General features: G+C 36.1%; 1 protein-coding gene across 2 annotated transcripts in view; it reads right to left on the bottom strand.

Moving 5' to 3' along the window:
• Positions 1 to 6,594, bottom strand: part of ALCAM (activated leukocyte cell adhesion molecule) — a 215,760-nt gene that overhangs the window by 120,689 nt on the left and 88,477 nt on the right. The window lies entirely within an intron of this gene.

Below are 6,594 nucleotides of genomic sequence, written 5' to 3'. Positions count from 1 at the left end.
TCCAGAAACAAGAAAAATCCCAAATACAAAATCTAACAGCACACCTAAAGGAAACAGAAGCAGAACATCAAAGACAGCCTAAACCCAGCAGCAGAAGAGAAATAATAAAGATCAGAGCAGAAATAAACAATATAGAATCTAAAAAAATTGAAGAGCAGATCAACGAAACCAAGAGTTGTTTTTTTGAAAAAATAAACAAAATTGATAAACCTCTAGCCAGGCTTCTCAAAAAGAAAAGGGACATGACCCAAACAGATAAAATCATGAATGAAAATGGAATTGTTATGACCAATCCCTCAGAGATACAAGCAATTATCAGGGAATGCTATGGAAAATTATATGCCAACAAACTGGACAACCTGGAAGAAATGGACAAATTCCTAAACACCTACACGCTTCCAAAACTCAATCAGGAGGAAATAGAAAGCTTGAACAAACCCATAACCAGTGAAGAAATTGAATCAGTCATCAAAAATCTCCCAACCAATAAGAGTTCAGGACCAGATGGCTTCCCAGGGGAGTTCTACTAGACGTTTAAAGCAGAGATAATACCTATCCTTCTCAAGCTATTCCAAAAAATGGAAAGGGAAGGAAAACTTCCAGACTCATTCTATGAAGCCAGTATTACTTTGATTCCTAAACCAGACAGAGACCCAGTAAAAAAAGAGAACTACAGGCCAATATCCCTGATGAATATGGATGCAAAAATTCTCAATAAGATACTAGCAAATCAAATTCAACAGCAAATAAAAAGAATTATTCACCATGATCAAGTGGGATTCATTCCTGGGATGCAGGGCTGGTTCAACATTCGCAAATCAATCAACGTGATACATCACATTAAAAATGAAAGAACCATAAGATCCTGTCAATTGATGCAGAAAAGGCATTTGACAAAATTCAGCAACCGTTCTTAGTAAAAACCCTCGAGAAAGTCGGGATAGAAGGAACATACTTAAAGATCATAAAAGCCATTTATGAAAAGCCCACAGTTAACATCATCCTCAATGGGGAAAAACTGAGGGCTTTCTCCCTGAGATCAGGAACACGACAGGTATGTCCACTCTCACTGCTGTTGTTTAACATAGTGTTGGAAGTTGTAGCATCAGCAATCAGACAACAAAAGGAAATCAAAGGCATCAAAATTGGCAAAGATGAAGTCAAGCTTTCGCTTTTTGCAGATGACATGATATTATACATGGAAAATCCAATAGACTCCACCAAAAGTCTGCTAGAACTGATACGTGAATTAAGCAAAGTTGCAGGATACAAAATCAATGTACAGAAATCAGTTGCATTCTTATACACTAATAATGAAGCAACAGAAAGACAAATAAACAAACTGATCCCATTCACAATTGCACCAAGAAACATAAAATAACTATGGATAAATCTAACCAAAGATGTAAAAGATCTGTATGCTGAAAACTATAGAAAGCTTATGAAGGAAATTGAAGAAGATATAAAGAAATGGGAAAACATTCCCTGCTCATGGATTGGAAGAATAAATATTGTCAAAATGTCAATACTACCCAAAGCTATCTACACATTCAATGCAATCCCAATCAAAATTGCACCAGCATTCTTCTCGAAACTAGAACAAGCAATCCTAAAATTCATATGGAACCACAAAAGGCCCCGAATAGCCAAAGGAATTTTGAAGAAAAAGACCAAAGCAGGAGGCATCACAATCCCAGACTTTAGCCTCTACTACAAAGCTGTCATCATCAAGACAGCATGGTATTGGCACAAAAACAGACACATAGACCAATGGAATAGAATAGAAACCCCAGAACTAGACCCACAAATGTATGGCCAACTCATCTTTGACAAAGCAGGAAAGAACATCCAATGGAAAAAAAGACAGTCTCTTTAACAAATGGTGCTGGGAGAACTGGACAGCAACATGCAGAAGGTTGAAACTAGACCACTTTCTCACACCATTCACAAAAATAAACTCAAAATGGATAAAGGATCTGAATGTGAGACAGGAAACCATCAAAACCCTAGAGGAGAAAGCAGGAAAAGACCTCTCTGACCTTAGCCGTAGCAATTTCTTACTTGACACATCCCCAAAGGCAAGGGAATTAAAAGCAAAAGTGAACTACTGGGACCTTATGAAGGTAAAAATAACTTCTGCACAGCAAAGGAAACAACCAACAAAACTAAAAGGCAACCAACGGAATGGGAAAAGATAGTTGCAAATGACATATCGGACAAAGGGCTAGTATCCAAAATCTATCAAGAGCTCACCAAACTCCACACCCGAAAAACCAATAACCCAGTGAAGAAATGGGCAGAAAACATGAATAGACACTTCTCTAAAGAAGACATTCGGATGGCCAACAGGCACATGAAAAGATGCTCAATGTTGCTCCTCAAAATACAAATCAAAACTACACTCAGATATCACCTCACGCCAGTCAGAGTGGCCAAAATGAACAAATCAGGAGACTATAGATGCTGGAGAGGATGTGGAGAAACGGGAACCCTCTTGCACTGTTGGTGGGAATGCAAACTGGTACAGCCACTCTGGAAAACAGTGTGGAGGTTCCTCAAAAAAGTAAAAATAGACCTACCCTATGACCCAGCAATAGCACTGCTAGGAATTTACCCAAGGGATACAGGAGTGCTGATGCATAGGGGCACTTGTACCCCAACGTTTATAGCAGCACTCTCAACAATAGCCAAATTATGGAAAGAGCCTAAATGTCCATCAATTGATGAATGGATAAAGAAATTGTGGTTTATATACACAATGGAGTACTACATGGCAATGAGAAAGAATGAAATATGGCCCTTTGTAGCAACGTGGATGGAACTGGAGAGTGTGATGCTAAGTGAAATAAGCCATACAGAGAAAGACAGATACCATATGTTTTCACTCTTATGTGGATCCTGAGAAACTTAACAGAAACCCATGGGGGAGGGGAAGGAAAAAAAAAAAAAAAGAGGTTAGAGTGGGAGAGAGCCAAAGCATAAGAGATTCTTAAAAACTGAGAACAAACTGAGGGTTGAAGGGGGGGTGGGAAGGAGGGGAGGGTGGGTGATGGGTATTGAGGAGGGCACCTTTTGGATGAGCACTGGGTGTTGTATGGAAACCAATTTGACAATAAATTTCATATATTGAAAAAAATAAAAATAAAAATAAAATAAATAAAAATAAAATAAACATTAGCGACATTAAATAAATAAATAAATAAATAAATAAATAAATAAATAAATTTAAGGTAAATCTAAACCTCATTGAACATCCTAAAATGTATTCCTAATCAAAAATGTGTCACAAAATATTAGGAGCCCCATTAGCTAAGAATGTCATCTTCTAGGAAAGATTATGAGAATCCTGCATTAATAAGGAAAATTGAAAAAAGTGAGCTATATAGTATAATGTTTCCTGTGTGTGTCTCACAATCTGCACAGATGAGACTTTTTAAGATTAATGTCTAACATTAGTTGTCTGTCCTGAAATATTCCTAGATTGTAGAAGACCAATTCATTAAGCTACTCCTAGAAGAAAGTTATCACCCTTTGTGATATTCTATGTCCATGAAATAATTATTTAATTTGTAGACTGACTTTCTGAAGGAATCTACACATAAGTGCAAACTTTTCTTAGATAAACATTTCTGTTCTCAATAGGAATGAATTAAAAGAAGCCAGTATTTACTTGGCATGTAATATATTCCAGGGAGGATCCTATGCACTTTTCATATATGGCCTATGTAATTCTCAGTAGAGTCCTGAATAAGTATTACATTCATTTTACAAATAGGAAAATTAAATTCAGAGAGATTAAATTATATCTCCAAAGTTACGCAGATGTCAAATGGTGAGGCTGAAAATTAAACCTCATTCTATGTGATTCCGAAGTCCATGCTCTTTCTATTCCACTGCAAACTGATAAAATGCCATTTTGCTCTATAAATCAGTTTCTGATGAGCTTGCTTAGTGTAAATCACTTCTGCAGAGCCTACTCTACTCATTTACCCTCTGAGGGACTGATAAAATCAAAAGTCTAACTCATTCAAGCTGTTGATACTAGGCCTTGGATCTACTGCTGGAAATATCCAACAGCCAGGCTTCTAGCATCTAAGGCCAGAAGTCAAATATCTGCTTGCTCACTTGACCTAAATCCAGACAGAATCAATTCAGGTTATTTGTCACTAATTAATATGTGCTGAAACAATGTTCTAAACATTCAGGGTTTATAACCTTTTCATTCTGCATGTCTCAGGGATAGCAGAGTACAGTCACCTCTTGATTAAGCTGGATGGACAAGTTAACCTTTGAGCTGCATCCTGGCACATGAAAAAGAATGGTTTTGATAACTAATGGAGCTGGGAAGAGACAGAATTTTTTTAATATAAAAAGAACAAATGGGTTTAAGAAAAGCACTTAAATACTTCTTACATAAGGAACAGAATATTTGGAACATATGCAACCTTAATAAGCGAGTAACCTAAATAAAAATGTGAAGATGGCACAGTCTTAAAGAATGCTTTTGCCTGATCTCTGGCCCCTCATTCGTGAAATGGCTGTTATTTGCTCTCACCCTGGTCTTTTTATCCATGCTTTTTGGAGAACACTCAAGATAACCAGAAAGACACTTTTTAGGTAGAGAAAGCACTGAAAATTAGGTAAATCTGGGTCAACAAGGGCAGAAACTCTCCGAAAATTTTGAAGAGTTAAGAAAGCATGACCATAGAGCAGGATAACCAGGCAGCTATCATCACATTCTTTGACTTGGAAATTAAGGACCAAGAAAAATATGGTGGAAGAACATTTTTTAAATTAGACATTAGACGCTGTGCATAAGGACTGCTTTCAATAAAACATGAATGCAAAATTAATGTCTATAGAATAGAAGGCAATTTACAAACTGGCATCACTTTGATTGTTAGTGAAACCATTGTAGAGCTGGGGTTTGAAGGCCAACTGCCTCCTTCTTCGTGTATTTTTCCTGGTGTTTAAAGTCAGAATCTATTTACCTCTTTGGTAATATACAGTGGTCTAGATCTCTGGTCAGGTTTAACCTCGGATCCAGGTATTTTTTATGAAAGATTAAAAAACTACAAAAATATCCTATTTTTGGAAGGACTTCGTTAACTAATTCATTTTTATGCATCTCTACAATAACAGTAGGAGTTGAAACCAAATAAAAAATTTCCTAAAGTTGCTGAAGGTTTATCAACCATGTCATGTTCAAATGAACACATTGCCTCTTTAAAACTGGAATAAGAAATTAGGTATGGACTGTCAGTAGCTACTCTCAGACATCACGCTAAAAGTGGTCACAAGTGCTCACCACAAATAACCAGTGGGTGTAAATGTATTACTCATAGTAACTGCCTAGTAACTGCCATTCCTTTGATGCTTACCAACTATGCTCTAATTATCATTACATTTTTGATTATCTGTTGAACCCATCTTGCCCATAAACAACCCTGGCTAATTCATGTCATCCAATACCCTGGAACCTGCTCCTTAGCAGCTTGGAATATGCTGGAAAAAGTAATGTAACAGTGTTGACTGATACCACTGTAAATTTAGATTCACATATTTTCTTGATATCTCCAGCTTAAAAAAGGTATGTTTCTACTCTTCGAAAATCACATCTTATGCCCTTTGTTAAATTTTCTAGGTCTTTCTCTACACAGATTCTTTTCTCTGAGCCCATGAACAATACAAACAAGTCTCTTCCATCTTGACAAAATTTTCCTTGCCTCTTCTAATGATGAGGTGTTAGTATTTTTTTTCTCGGTTTTTTTCACTATCAAAATGTCTAAGTATATATATTATTTCATGTATATGAAACTCAAGAATAGACAGAACTAATCTGTGATGAAAGATATTGTAACACTGTCTCTGGGCAGGGGGTAGGAGAGATTGATGGGAAAGGGACATGAGGGAATTGGCTGGGGTGATGGAGATGTTCTATATATTGATTAGGTTGCTGGTTCCACTGCTGAATGCTTCATCAAAACTCATCGAACTGTATAATTAAGATCTAAATGCAAATTATGTCTCAAAAAATATTCAGAAAGTGCAGCATGTATTTTCTGGTATTTCTTCCACCAAACTATCCTCTTACACTTTCATTTTAATTAACTATTTCCACCAAATATTATTTTGTAGGTACTTTTCCAAAGACAACCAAACAACCTCGTATTAAAACCCCATTAATCAGCAAATGTAGTCACCTCTACTGGAAAGGATTACTCCTGGATAAGACTTTTTTTTTTTTTTTTGATGATAAAATAATTTCCTATAAAGTAGAAAATATACTGTATTACTCCAAGGGCATCAAAAGCAATAAAATTTATTATTTGTCCTAGTGTGCTTAGAGTAGGAAAATATAAACAAAAAACTGGGTCCCTCACTCAAAGATAGTTGTAACCTCTTTGTGGACTGAAATTTGGTTGCTGTAGATAACCAAAGTCCCCCATACATATTAGCTAAAAAGAAAAAAAGGTTCCCTTCTAAAATGCTTGCTTTTTTTTTTTTTTTTTTCTAACTAAAAGACCTATACACAGAAATTTTATGTTTGGGAATCAAGATTATGCACAATATAAACAATTACCAAATCACTAA

The sequence above is a fragment of the Leopardus geoffroyi genome, chromosome C2 (assembly GCF_018350155.1).
Source record: "Leopardus geoffroyi isolate Oge1 chromosome C2, O.geoffroyi_Oge1_pat1.0, whole genome shotgun sequence".
NCBI classification, from domain to species: domain Eukaryota; kingdom Metazoa; phylum Chordata; class Mammalia; order Carnivora; family Felidae; genus Leopardus; species Leopardus geoffroyi.
The sequence above is the reverse complement of the archived record's forward strand: the minus strand, read 5'-3'. Positions and strand labels throughout refer to the sequence as shown.